At 40.0% G+C, this 15,213-nt stretch overlaps 1 long non-coding RNA gene and 1 pseudogene across 1 annotated transcript in view; both read left to right on the top strand.

The window, feature by feature from the left end:
• Positions 1-15,213, top strand: part of LOC113905022 — a 147,183-nt pseudogene that overhangs the window by 76,295 nt on the left and 55,675 nt on the right.
• The window catches only part of LOC113905626, a 37,691-nt gene continuing 27,614 nt past the window's right edge, over positions 5,137-15,213 (top strand). The window contains exon 1 of the long non-coding RNA XR_003514692.1: positions 5,137-5,356. This is a non-coding gene — a long non-coding RNA (uncharacterized LOC113905626). The remainder of the gene's footprint in view (positions 5,357-15,213) is intronic.

Here is a 15,213-nt window from a genome sequence, read left to right as displayed (position 1 = left end):
TTATTGTCTCTTTCCATTGGAAAGTTTATAAAAAAGTTTATAAAAATAAGTTTCTTTGTTTTAACACTTGAGTCCCTACCTTTTATAATAGTAGCTAGAACACAGAATGTGCCTCAATGATATTGACCATATGTAATAGTAATTGTTTATTTTAACAAAATTGGATCACATTGTACACAGCTATTTGTACCTTGCTATGTTTGTTTAATGTGTGTTCATATTTTTCTAATAGATGTACAAGGCATTGTCTCATTTTTCTTAATTTCTGTATTAAATCCTATTGAAGAGATAGACTGTTTTCCTGCTTAGCATCTTCAAAATAATGGACTTTTAAACAATTTTCACATTTTGTTTTATGTACATTTCTATGACCAGTACTTTTCCATAGTTAGCTTGTATATGTTTATATATTTACTTAGAATAAATTCCTACAAGTAAAATTGCTAGGGCATGTCCTTTATTAAGGCTTTTGATACACATCATGAAATTGCCTTCCAGTGTACTGCTTTATATTTCTATTAGCAGTACAGGTGCTAGTTAAAAGTGACATGATTGTTTGTTTTTATGTTTGTTGTTTGTTTTAATTTTATTCAGTTTAAAATTATGTTGATATTAATGATATTTAAGATTTATTTATATTTTATTTATGATTTTTATTTCAGTTTTTTGGATATGCATTTTAAATTCTACTCATTTTCCTTTTGATGTGTTTATTTTTCATGTTTACTTATTTGAAATAAACTTTATATATTAAAGATGGCAAATTTTTGGCTTTATTATATATTGTAGTTATTTTTTCCTTTTTGTTGTATCTTTAAATGTAATTGTTCTTGTTTTGCTTTATTTTTGCTATGTTGATCAGTCACTCAGTAGTGTCCAACTCTTTGTGACCCCGTGGACTGCAGCACGTCAGGCCTCCCTGTCCTTCACCATCTACCAGAGCCTGCTCAAACACATGTCCATTTTTGCTATATAAAAATTTTAAAGTTTAAGTGAAAGTGTTAGTCGCTTACTTGTGTCCAACTCTTTGGGACCCTATGGACTGTAGCCTGCCAGGCTCCTCTGTCCATTGAATTCTCCAGGCAAGAATACTGCAGTGGGTAGCCTTCCCTTCTCCAGGGGATCTTCCTGACCCAGGGAATGAACCGAGGGTCATTGTATTGCAGGCAGACTCTTTACCATCTGAACCACCAGGGAAGCACATAAAAGTTTTAAATTGATATGAAGTCAGATCTGTTAATATTTTCCTTAATATTGCCTGCTTTTGGTTTATTAAAAGGTCTTTCTCACTGAAACAGTGTAAGTTACTCAGAATATTTGTCACTTCCATTGGATTTTTGTACATTTGGATTTTTATTTTATGTAAAGTATGTGTAATTAACAAATCTTTTCCTAAATGATATACCATATTTTTCTAGTCACATTTGTCAAAACCACTCCATTCTGTGTTTGATCCCTGGGTCAGGAAGAAGCCACCTGCAATATGAGGAGACCCAGGTTCGATTCCTGGGTTGGGAAGATCCCCTGGAGAAGAAAATGGCAACCCACTCCAGTATTCTTGCCTGGGAAGTCCCCTGGACAGAGGAGCCTGGAGGGCTGGTTAATGGGGTTACAAAGAGTCGGACACAACTGAGAAACTAACACTTTCACTTTACACTAGCCTTAGGAGTGTTAAAAATAAAACTCAACTGAGTGAATTTTAAAGATCTCTTTGGCTTTATTCAACGAATCATGTACTAGTCAGAGTCCAATCTAGTAGACAGAAGGGATCTCTGAAGAGCTATACAGTGAAGTAATTTCATAGACAGGGGAAAAGGAACAAGGAAGCTGAACTGGGCATAAAGCAGATCGGTTACTAAAAGCTTAATTTCCTTCTAGGGAATGGGTAGAATTTATCAGGCAGATTGCCTAATCCAAGCTGATCAGGCAATTCCTGATTGCATGGTGTTAGACTATTTTTGGGGAAAGCCAAACTATAACTGTCTCAGTTTTCTGTATAAGATTAGCATGAATGACTCAATTTAGGGCCTGTTTTTTTTTTTTCCTAACGGAAATCAGTCCTAAATATTCATTGAAAGGACTGATGTTGAAGCTGAAACTCCAATACTTTGGCCACCTGATGCAAAGAACCGACTCATTTGAAAAGACCCTGACGCTGGGAAAGATTGAAGACGGGAGGAGAAGGGGACAAGGGAGGATGAGATGGTTGGATGGCATCACCGACTCAATGGACATGAGTTTGAGTAAGCTCCGGGAGTTGGTGATGGACAGGGAAGCCTGCAGTCCATGGGGTCACAAGGAGTTGGGCACGACTGAGTGACTGACCTGAACTAAACTGATCAGTCTTGTTTTTAACAGAGCCTGTGACAATCTTCCTGCTTATTTAAAACACCACAGACTTTAAAGACAGAGTACTTTTCTAGTTTCCCTCCTTTGCAAACCTGGATGCACTTCTCCTCTGTTGGATTTGCAGGCTCATCAAAACTTATACAGACATGCATACTGTAATTCATTATGGCACTGTTGTACAATGTTCCTCATCTACTTTGTCTCTCACTCTAAATGACCCCTTGGTTTCACTGGTCAGTTCATTTCAGTTCAGTCGCTCAGTTGAGTCCAACTCTTTGCAACCTCATGAACCGCAGAATGCTAGGCCTCCCTGTCCATCACCAACTCCCGGAGTCCACCCAAACCCATGTCCATTGAGTCGGTGATGCCTTCCAACCATCTCATACTCTCTTGTCCCCTTCTTGTCCTGCCCTCAATCTTTCCCAGCATCAGGGTCTTTTCAAATGAGTCAGCTCTTCACATCAGGTGGCCAAAGTATTGGAGTTTCAGCTTCAACATCAGTCCTACCAATGAATACACAGGACTGATCTCCTTTAGAATGGACTGGTTGGATCTTCTTGCAGTCCAAGGGACTTTAAGGAGTATTCTCCAACACCACAGTTCAAAAGCATCAATTCTTCGGCTCTCAGCTTTATTTATAGTCTAACTCTTACATCCATACATGACCGCTGGAAAAACCATAGCCTTGACTAGACAGACCTTTGTTGAGAGCCCAGAAAAATAAAGTCAGCCACTGTTTCCACTGTTTCCCCATCTATTTGCCGTGAAGTATTGGGACCGCATGCCATGATCTTAGTTTTCTGATGTTGAGCTTTAAGCCAATTTCTTCCTCTCCTCTTTCACTTTCATCAAGGGGCTCTTTAGTTCCTCTTCACTTTCTGCCATCAGGGTGGTGTCATCTGCATATCTGAGGTTATTGGTATTTCTCCTGGCAATCTTGATTCCAGCTTGTGCTTCCTCCAGCCCAGCGTTTCTCATGATGTACTCTGCATAGAAGTTAAATAAGCACAATGACAATATACAACCTTGATGTACTCCTTTTCCTATTTGGAACCAGTCTGTTGTCCCATGTCCAGTTCTAACTGTTGCTTCCTGACCTGCATATAGGTTTTTCAAGAGGCAGGTCAGGTGGTCTGGTATCCCCATCTCTTTCAGAATTGTCCACAGCTTATTGTGATCCACACAGTCAAAGGCTTTGGCATAGTCAATAAAGCAGAAATAGATGTTTTTCTGGAACTCTCTTGCTTTTTCCATGATCCAGTGGAGGTTGGCAATTGGATCTCTGGTTCCTCTGCCTTTTCTAAAACCAGATTGAACATCTGGATGTTCATGGTTCATGTATTGCTGAAGCCTGGCTTGGAGAATTTTGAGCATTACTTTACTAGAGTGTAAGATGAGTGCAATTGTGCAGTAGTTTGAGCATTCTTTGGCATTGCCTTTCTTTGGGATTGGAATGAAAACGGACCTTTTCCAGTCCTGTGGCCACTGCTGAGTTTTCCAAATTTGCTGGCATATTGAGTGCAGCACTTTCAGAGCATCATCTTCCAGGATTAGAAATAGCTCAACTGGGATTCCATCACCTCCACTAGCTTTGTTCGTAGTGATGCTTTCTAAGGCCCACTTGACTTCACGTTCTAGGATGTCTGGCTCTAGGTGAGTGATCACACCATCATGATTATCTGGGTTGTGAAGATCTTTTTTGTACAGTTCTTCTGGGTATTCTTGCCACCTCTTCTTAATATCTTCTGCTTCTGTTAGGTCCCTACCATTTCTGTCCTTTATTGAGCCCATCTTTGCATGAAATTTTCCCTTGGTATGTCTAATTTTCTTGAAAAGATCTCTAGTCTTTCCCATTCTGTTGTTTTCATCTATTTCTTTGCATTGATTGCTGAGGAAGGCTTTCTTATCTCTCCTTGCTATTCTTGGAACTCTGCATTCCAATGGGTATATCTTTCCTTTTCTCCTTTGCTTTTCACTTCCCTTCTTTTCACAGCTTTTTGTAAGGCCTCCTCAGATAGCAATTTTGCTTTTTTGCATTTCTTTTTCTTGGGGATGGGCTTTATCCCTGTCTCCTGTACAATGTCATGAACCTCCGTCTATAGTTCATCAGGCACTCTGTCTATCAGATCTAGTCCCTTAAATCTATTTCTCACTTCCACTGTATAGTCATTAGGGATTTGTTTTAGGTCATACCTGAATGGTGTAGTGGTTTTCTTCATTTTATTCAATTTCAGTCTTAATTTAGCAGTAAGGAGTTCATGATCTGAGCCACAGTCAGCTCCCGGTCTTGTTTTTGCTGACTGTATAGAGCTTCTCCATTTGTGGCTGCAAAGAATATAATCAGTCTGATTTCAGTGTTGACCATCTGGTGATGTCCATGTGTAGAGTCTTCTCTTGTGTTGTTGGAAGAGGGTGTTTGCTATGACCAGTGCATTCTCTTTGCAGAGCTCTATTAGCCTTTGCCCTGCTTCATTCTGTACTCCAAGGCCAAATGTGCCTGTTACTCCAGGTGTTTCTTGACTTCCTACTTTTGCATTCCAGTCCCCTATAACGAAAAGGCCATCTGGTCAATTTATATGTAAATTATTCTTTTGTCTATCAAGCACTGTATCAGAGTTCTATCTAAAAGGAAACTGTTACTTTGAATAATTTGGAATATGGGATTTATTCTAGGGGTTTGATTTCATGAAGCAGTATGACTATTGCCTCTGTGATTCGTGATGGGCCTGTCATAGGGGAAGAGAGATAAATGGGGAGGAAAGATAAATATGACATGGGGGAGGATAATCATAAACTAGAATTCATGAGGATGAACTATAGACTGTTGTGGTCTCTTACAGCCTCCAATTACCTGACTTTGATAATTCAGGTAATCTACAAAAGAAGCTGGTATCCTTGGTCACGATATTAAACTTCTACCTGGCTCATGAGTCAGTGAACATGAAGGAGGGGAGCTGGATGGGAATTGATGGAGTGGTCAACTGATCCACTGCCCCACATCTACAAGGTGAGTCAGTGAAACCCTCTGTGAGTTGAGATAGTGTCCCTAATCAACTTCCTACATAGAAGAAGAATACAAAGAATATAGCTACTGCTTCAGCTCTGCCCTCTAAATCTCACACAAAATATCTCTGTGGTTTACGCTAACCTTGAACTATTAATAACACAAGGAAGGAAGTTCTAGAGAATGTAGTTTCAGTTTAAGTAGACACAGGACAGCTCCACTACAGTCTTGATTTTCAGCCCCATAAAACTATGGTGACCACATGATTTGCTTTTAAAATGGGGCACTTTAAAGAGCGAAAGATGATGGGGCAAATGCTAAAATCCTCACAGCACTCCAGGCCATCTATTTAGAACATATATACTCTAAACCTGCAAATTATCTACTTTAGACTGGTATTTCCTCCAAGTTCAGTTTTTGATGTTAGTCGAGTTTATTCTTAGTATCATGCTAAATTGTATTAAAAAGACACATTCCTGTGGCTACCAAAATTTCTTCCCTGGCCTTTACAATCTTCTGCCATGGTGGTCTCTATAATGTGCGTGTGTTCTTAGTCATTCAGCCGAGTCCAGTTCTTTGCAACCCTGTGGATAGTAGCTCTCCAGGCTCTTCTGGCCATGGTCATTCTCTAGGCAAGAATACTGGAGTGGGTTGCCATGCCCTCCTCCAGATATCTATAATAATGAGCTCTAAATATATTGTTTTCCTGTTTTCCATTTACTTCTGCTTTTTTCCTCCATGGAATCTTCTCAGTTTAAGTGAGAAGATTCTCCTCTGTCTAAGAAATTACTTCACTGTATAGCTCTTCAGCAGAGAAGGCGATGGCACCCCACTCCAGTACTCTTGCCTGGAAAATCCCATGGATGGAGGAGCCTGGAAGGCTGCAGGTCATGGGGTCACTGAGGGTCGGACACCACTGAGCGACTTCACTTTCACTTTTCACTTTCATGCATTGGAGAAGGAAATGGCAACCCACTCCAGTGTTTTAGCCTGGAGAATCCCTGGGATGGGGGAGCCTGGTGGGCTGCCGTCTCTGGGATCGCACAGAGTTGGACACAACTGAAGCGACTTAGCAGCAGCAGCAGCATAGCTCTTCATAGATTCCTTCTGTCTACCAGATTGGACTCTGACTAGTACATGATTCATTGAATAAAGCCAAAGAGATCTTTAAAATTTCAGTTCAGTTCAGTTCAGTCGCTCAGTCGTGTTCGACTCTGAGACCCCATGAACCACAGCATGCCAGTCTCCCTGTACATCACCAACTCCCAGAGTCCACCCAAACCCATGTCCACTGAGTTGGTGATGCCATCCAACCATCTCATCCTCTCCTTCCATCTCCTCATCTCTGATCTTCCTTACACCTTCAGTTTTCCTGTGTTGACTGTTATGCTCTACAGGGTTCTGTGTCAGCATCTCATTTCACTTTGAGACTTTAAACTCCTAGAGCATGGAATCTAAATATTTTGTTTGGTCCTGCTTCTTGAACACCACTGGGCATGGTGAAAAAAGTGAAGAAATAAGAGTGTGAAATAATGGGTTGAACCCATGCCAGACCTTAATATCTCTGGCAGTTCTGCCCTGTTGTCTCCAAAGGAGACCATTTTGTCAAACCTCTGCCACCTGTTCCAGTCCCAGGTAAGAGCACTGGAAGTAACATAGCTTGAAAGGTTACCTCATGTCACCACTCAGTTCAGGTTTCCAGAGGTAAGTTGAAGTCATGGAATGACTGACAGAGACAGATTAAAAAAGAAGTAATTATCACTTAATATAATCAGAGCCCTATTGGGGAGAAGTTCAGAGGCCTATCAGCACACAAGTTAGGACCAGCTAATTGACATTTTAGAGAATCAGGAAAGTCTTTTTGGAGAAGATGTCATCTAAACTTGTAAATAAATAGTAGGGAAAAGTTAGAAGAAGAATTAAAACAGAGAATCAGACAGAATGAACAGGTAAAACTTTCAAAGGTGAAAGAGCATGGCAAACATAAAAATCTTTAATCATGGCTGGTGTTTAGAGGAGAAAGTGGGAGGCCAAAAGAGGTAAGCCTGTAGAAACAGATAATGATAGTGCAGGGTGTCAGGAACAGGAGGAGGAACAGGCTTGGACTGGGGTCTTGTTTTGGATGTGTTGTATTTCAGGTGGCTGAGAGACATCCAAGTGTAGCTGTTTAGTAGGTATGCGTGTGGAGGTCAGGAGGTAGCTCAGTGAATATCACCTAGTCTGGTGGAGTCTTGACTCCTTCCTCTTTTTCATCCCATCCCCAATATCCAAACATTATCAAGTCTGATTATTTTCCCTCCTAAATATCCTTTAATATATCCATTATTCCTATTTCCATTTCTCATGCCCTAGTCCAAAGACCATTATTTTATGCCTAGATTAGCCCCCAAAACCATGTAAATGATTCCTCTATTTTGACTCATGCATTCCACCCAATATATTACCAACTGCTTTTTTTAAATTTATCTTTTTATTGAAGTATAGTTGATTTACAATGCTGTGTTGGTTTCAAGTGTGTAGCAAAGTGATTCATATATATATATATATATACACACACACACACACATACACACCCACATATATATATTCTTTTTATATTATTTTCCTTTTTGCATTTTTCAAATTTTTATTTTATATTGGGGCATAGCTGATTAGCAATTTTGTGTATATTTCAGGTACACAGCAAAGTGATTCAGTTATACATACACATGTACATATTCTTTTTCAAATTATTTTTCTGTTAAGGTTATTACAGAATATTCAGCAGAGTTCCCTGTGCTATACAGTAGGTCCTTGTTGGCTAACTATTTTGAAAATGGCAGTGTGTACACGTCAGTACAAAACTCCCAATCTATCTCTTCCCTCCACTATTTTCCTCTGGTAACTGTAAGTTTGTTCTTTAAATCTGTGAGGCTGTTTCTGTTTTGTAAATAAGTTCATTAGTATCATTTTTTTTAGATTTCACATATAAATGGTATCATATGATATTTGTCTTTTTCTGTCTGACTTACTACCCTTAGCATGATAATCTCAGGTGCATCTATAACGCTAGCAATGACATTATTTCATCCTTTTAATGGCTGAGTAATATTCCATCATATATGTGGCTCATTACAAGATATTGAATATGGTTCCCTGTGCTATGCAGTAAGGTCTCTTTGTTTATCTATTCTATATATTAATAGCTTGCATCTGCTAATCCCAAACTCCCAAGCATTCCCCTCACTTTGTCAACCACAAGTCTCTTCTCTATGTCTGTGAGTCTGTTTCTGTGTTGTAGGTAGGTTCTTTTGTGTCATATTTTAGATTCCACATATAAGTGATATATGGTATTCATCTTTCTCTTTTTGACAAACTTCACTTATTATGATCTCTACGTCCATCTGTGTTGGTGTAAATGGCATTATTTCATTCTATTTTATGGTTAAATAGTATTCTATTGTGTATACATACACATCTTTATCCACTCATCTGCTGATGGACATTTAGGTGGCTTCCAAGATTTGGCTATTGTAAATAGTGCTGCTATGACCAATGAGATATATGTATTTTCTCAAATTAGCATTTTCTCCAGATATATGTCCATGAGTAGAATTGCTGGATCATATGGTAACTTTCGCTGGATCATGAAAAAAGCAAGAGAGTTCCAGAAAAGCATCTATTTCTGTTTTATTGACTATGCCAAAGCCTTTGACTGTGTGGATCACAATAAACTGTGAAAAATTCTGAAAGAGATGGGAATACCAGACCACCTGATCTGCCCCTTAAGAAATTTGTGTGCAGGTCAGGAAGCAACAGTTAGAACTGGACATGGAAGAACAGACTGGTTCCAAATAGGAAAAGGAGTATGTCAAGGCTGTATATCACCCTGCTTATTTAACTTCTATGCAGAGTACATCATGAGAAACACTGGGGTGGAAGAAGCACAGCCTGGAATCAAGATTGCCAGGAGAAATATCAATAACCTCAGATATGCAGATGACACCACTCTTATGGCAGAAAGTGAAGAGGAACTCAAAAGCCTCTTGATGAAAGTAAAAGTGGAGAGTGAAAAAGTTGGCTTAAAGCTCAACATTCAGAAAACGAAGATTATGGCATCTGGTCCCATCACTTCATGGGAAATAGATGGGGAAACAGTGGAAATAGTGTCAGACTTTATTTTTCTGGGCTCCAAAATCACTGCAGATGGTGACTGAAGCCATGAAATTAAAAGACGCTTACTCCTTGGAAGGAAAGTTATGACCAACCTAGATAGCATATTCAAAAGCAGAGACATTACTTTGTCAACAAAGGTCCGTCTAGTCTAGGCTATGGTTTTTCCTGTGGTCATGTATGGATGTGAGAATTGGACTGTGAAGAAGGCTGAGCACCAAAGAATTGATGCTTTTGAACTGTGGTGTTGGAGAAGACTCTTGAGAGTCCCTTGGACTGCAAGGAGATCCAACCAGTCCATTCTGAAGGAGATCAGCCCTGGGATTTCTTTGGAAGGAATGATGCTAAAGCTGAAACTCCAGTACTTTGGCCACGTCATGCGAAGAGTTGACTCATTGGAAAAGACTCTGATGCTGGGAGGGATTGGGGGCAGGAGGAGAAGGGGACGACAGAGGATGAGATAGCTGGATGGCATCACTGACTCGATGGACGTGAGTCTGGGTGAACTCCGGGAGTTGGTGATGGACAGGGAGGCTTGGCGTGCTGCAATTCATGTGGTCGTCACTAAGAGTCGGACACGACTGAGTGACTGAACTGAAGTGAACTGACTGAACTGATGGTAATTTTATTTTTAATTTTTTAAAGGAAGCTTCACACTGTTTTGCATAGTGGCTGCACCAATTTACATTCACACCAACATTGTAGGAGAGTTCCTTTTCCCCCACATCTTGTCCTGCATTTACTAATTGTATTTCTCTAATAATTAGTAATGTTGAACATTTTTGCCTGTACTATTGGCCACTTACATATCATTGGCCACTTACCTACATATGAAGAAAGGTTTATTTAGGTCTTCTGCCCATGCTTTGATTGGATTATTTGTTCTTTAGATATTGTCTGAGTTGTTTCTGTAATTTGGAAATAAATCCCTTACCAGTTGCATTGTTCACAAATATTTTATTCCATGCTGTAGGTTGTCTTTTGTTTTGTTTATGGTTTCTTTTTCTGTGCAAAAGCTTTTAAGTTTAATTAGGTCCCATTTGTTTCTTTTTATTTCCAAAACCTTAGCCTATGGAGGGAAAAAGTACAGTTGCAATTTATGTTAGAGAGTGTTCTGCCTATCCATTCTTACATTCAGTTCTTTAACTCACTGTGAGTTTATTTTTCTGTATGGTGTTAGAGAATGTTCTAATTTCATTCTTTTACATGTAGTTGTCCAGTTTTCCCAGCACCACTTATTGAAAAAACTGTCTTTCATCATTGTCTTCCCTCCTTTGTCATACACTAATTGACCATAAGTGTATGGGTTTATTTCTGGGCTTTCCATTCTGTATCATTGGTCTGTGTCTGTTTTTGTGCCAGTATCATACTGCTTTGATTACCATAGTTTTATAGTATAGTCTGAAATCAAGGAGTCTAATTCCTCTAGCTCCATTTTTCTTTCTCAAGATTATTTTGGCTATTCAGAGGCTTTTGTGTCCATACCAAATTAAAAAAAAAATTTGTTCTAGTTCTATTTTAAAAAATGTCATTGGTAGTTTGATAGGTATTGCATTGAATATTTAGATTGTCTTGGGTAGTATAGTCATTTCAGTCAGTTCAGTTCAGTCACTCTGTCGTGTCCGACTCTTTGAGACCCCATGAATTGCAGCATGCCAGGCCTCCCTGTCCATCACCAGCTCCGGGAGTTCACCCAGACTCACGTCCATCGAGTCAGTGATGCCATCCAGCCATCTCATCCTCTGTCGTCCCCCTTGTCCTCCTGCACCCAATCCCTCCCAGCATCAGGGTCTTTCCCAATGAGTCAATGCTTTGCATGAGGTGAACAAAGTATTGGAGTTTCAGCTTTAGCATCAGTCCTTCCAATGAACACCCAGGACTGATCCTTTAGGATGGACTGGTTGGATCTCGTTGCAGTCCAAGGGACTCTCAAGAATCTTCTCCAACACCACAGCTCAAAAGCATCAATTCTTTGGTGCTCAGCTTTGTTCACAGTCCAACTGTCACATCCATACATGACCACTGAAAAACCATAGCCTTGTCTAGATGGACCTTTTTTGGCAAAATAATGTTTCTGCTCTTCAATATGCTATCTAGGTTGGTCATAACTTTCCTTCCAAGGAGTAAGCTTCTTTTAATTTCATGGCTGCAGTCACCATCTGTAGTGATTTTGGATCCTCCCCCCAAAATTAAGTCTCTCACTGTTTCCACTGTTTCCCCATCTGTCTCCCATGAAGTGATGGGACCAGATGCCATGATCTTAGTTCTCTGAATGTTGAGCTTTAAGCCAACTTTTTCACTCTCCTCTTTCACTTTCATCAAGAGGCTTTTGAGTTCCTCTTCACTTTCTGCCATAAGGGTGGTGTCATCTGCATATCTGAGGTTATTGATATTTCTCCTGGCAATCTTGATTTCAGCTTGTGCTTCTTCCACCCCAGTGTTTCTCATGATGTACTCTGCATAGAAGTTAAATAAGCAGGGTGATATACAGCCTTGACATACTCCTTTTCCTATTTGGAACCAGTCTGTTCTTCCATGTCCAGTTCTAGCTGTTGCTTCCTGACCTGCATACAAATTTCTCAAGAGGCAGGTCAGGTGGTCTGGCAACCCATCTGTCTCAGAATTTTCCACTGTTTATTGTGATCCACACAGTCAAAGGCTTTGGCATAGTCAATAAAGCAGAAATAGATGTTTTTCTGGAACTCTCTTGCTTTTTCCATGATCCAGTGGATGTTGGCAATTTGATCTCTTGTTCCTCTGCCTTTTCTAAATCCAGCTTGAACACCTGGAAGTTCACGGTTCATGTATTGCTGAAGCCTGGCTTGGAGAATTTTGAGCATTACTTTACTAGCATGTGAGATGAGTGCAATTGTGCGGTACTTTGAGCATTCTTTGGCATTGCCTTTCTTTGGGATTGGAATGAAAACTGACCTCTTCCAGTCCTGTGGCCACTGCTGAGTTTTCTAAATTTGCTGGCATATTGAGTGCAGCACTTTCACAGCATCATCTTTCAGAATTTGGAATAGCTCCACTGGAATTCCATCACCTCCACTAGCTTTGTTCATAGTGATGCTTTCTAAGGCCCACTTTATTTCACATTCCAGGATGTCTGGCTCTAGGTGAGTGGTCACACCATTGTGATTATCTGGGTCCTGAAGCTCGATTTTGTACAGTAGTTCTGTGTATTCTTGCCACCTCTTCTTAATATCTTCTGCCTCTGTTAGGTCCATACCATTTCTGTCCTTTATCTAGACCATCAATGCATGAAATGTTCCCTTGGTATCTCTAATTTTCTTGAAGAGATCTTTAGTCTTTCCCATTTCATTGTTTTCCTCTATTTCTGTGCGTTGATCACTGAGGAAGGCTTTCTTATCTCTTCTTGTGATTCTTTGGAACTCTGCATTCAGATGCTTATATCTTTCCTTTTCTCCTTTGCTTTTTGCTTCTTTTCTTTTCACAGCTATTTGTAAGGCCTCCTCAGATAGCCATTTTGCTTTTTTGCATTTCTTTTCCATGGGGATGATCTTGATCCCTGTTTCCTGTACAATGTCATGAACCTCCATCCATAGTTCATCAGGCACTTTGTCTATCCCTAGTCCCTAGTGAGAAATCTATTTTCACTTCCACTGTATAATCATAAGGGATTTGATTTAGGTCTATTGGTTTTCCCTACTTTCTTCAATTTAAGTCTGAATTTGGCAATAAGGAGTTCATGATCTGAGCCACAGTCAGCTCCCAGTCGTGTTTTTGCTGACTGTATAGAGCTTCTCCAACTTTGGCTGCAAAGAATATAATCAATCTGATTTCAGTGTTGACCATCTGGTGATGTCCATGTGTAGAGTCTTCTCTTGTGCTGTTGGAAGAGGGTGTTTGCTATGACCAGTGTGTTCTATTGGCAAAACTCTATTAGTCTTTGCCCTGCTTCATTCCATATTCCAAGGCCATATTTGCCTGTTACTCCAGGTGTTTCTTAACTTCCTACTTTTGCATTCCAGTCCCCTATACTGAAAAGGACATCTTTTTGGAGTGTTATATTTAAAAGGTCTTGTGGGTCTTCATAGAATTGTTCAATTTCAGTCTTCAACATTACTGGTTGGGGCATTGGCTTGGATTACCATGATATTGAATGGTTTGTCTTGGAAACGAACAGAGATCATTCTGCCATTTTTGAGATTGCATCCAAGTACTGCATTTGGGACTCTTTTGTTGACCAAGATGGCCACTCCATTTCTTCTAAGGGATTCCTGCCCGCAGTAGTAGATATAATGGTCATCTGAGTTAAATTCACCTGTTCCAGTCCATTTTAGTTCACTGATTCCTAGAATGTTGACGTTCACTCTTGCCATCTCTTGTTTGACCACTTCCAAATTGCCTTGATTCATGGACCTAACATTCCAGGTTCCTATGCAATATTTCTCTTTACATCATTGGACCTTGCTTCTATCATCAGAGATATTCTGCTCTGTGCTGAGACAGAGGAAGCTTGTCCACAAGCCTCAGAAGATTTCTTAAACTTTCTGGCAGGCTGCAGTTACAAGGCATCAAAAGAAAAGGCTCAGCTTTGTCACCAATCTGTTAGATATCTGGGCCTAATCATATCAGAAGGGACTAGGGCCATAGGCCCCAAAAGAAGTAAACCTATACCAAATCTTCCCCTACCTATGACTTTAAGACAACTGAGAGGATTTGTGGGAATCACAGGCTACTGCTGCATTTGAATTCTCAGTTATAGGGAACTTGCCCAGCCTTTAAATAAACTTATAACTGAGACTCAGCAGGCCCAAACTGACAAACTGGTTTGGTTTCCAGATACTCAAAAGGCTTTTAAGGTTCTTTAGACTGCTCTCCTGCCAGCTCCAGCTTTGAGCTTGCCCACATGGTCAAAATTTAATTTGTTTGTCACTGAAAGAAAACCTTGGGAGTTTTGACACAATGCCAAGGGCCTCACCAGCAACCTATTGCTTTTCTAAGTAGAGAATTAGATGTAATTTCACGTGGGTGGCCACACTAAGAGTAATTGAGGCAACGGCTTTATTAACATCTCAAGCTTTAACAATAATTAATGGACAAAATCTTACTGTACTGACTTCTCATGATGTGAGTGGAATCTTGCATTCTAAGGTTAATACTCGGATGACAGACAGTAGGCTTCTTAAATATCAGTCATTGTTGTTAGAAGGACCAGTAACTAAGCTTAAAGTTTGTGGAAGTTTAAATCCTGCCACTTTCCTTCCTGAGAAGGAAAATGAAACACCTGATCACGATTGTTCCCAATTTCTAACTTTAAACTATGCAGCTCGGGAAGATCTAATGGATACCCCATTAGACAATCCTGACATGAAAATATTTACAGATGGCAATTCTTTTGTTCGGGATGGAAAGCATAAAGCAAGTTATGCCGTGGTGACTGCTGAACAGGTTTTAGAAGCAAAATCTCTCCCCCAGGGAATCAGTGCTCAGCTAGCGGAGCTTGTGGCTCTGACCCAAGCTCTAGAGTTAAGCAAAGGTCAGCGAGTAAATATCTACACTAAGTATGCTTATTTGACATTACATGCTTCTGCTGCAATATGGAAAGAAAGACAGTTTAAAACAGCAACAGGAGAACCTATTAAGCATTTCAGAGAGATCGAGAGATTTTAACTGCTATATATTGTCCCAAAGAAGTAGCTGCTATGTATTGCAAAGGGCACAGCAGGGATAGGAGTCAA

Source organism: Bos indicus x Bos taurus, chromosome 15, assembly GCF_003369695.1.
Source record: "Bos indicus x Bos taurus breed Angus x Brahman F1 hybrid chromosome 15, Bos_hybrid_MaternalHap_v2.0, whole genome shotgun sequence".
Taxonomy (NCBI): domain Eukaryota; kingdom Metazoa; phylum Chordata; class Mammalia; order Artiodactyla; family Bovidae; genus Bos; species Bos indicus x Bos taurus.
This window is presented reverse-complemented; position numbering and strand designations above follow the sequence as displayed.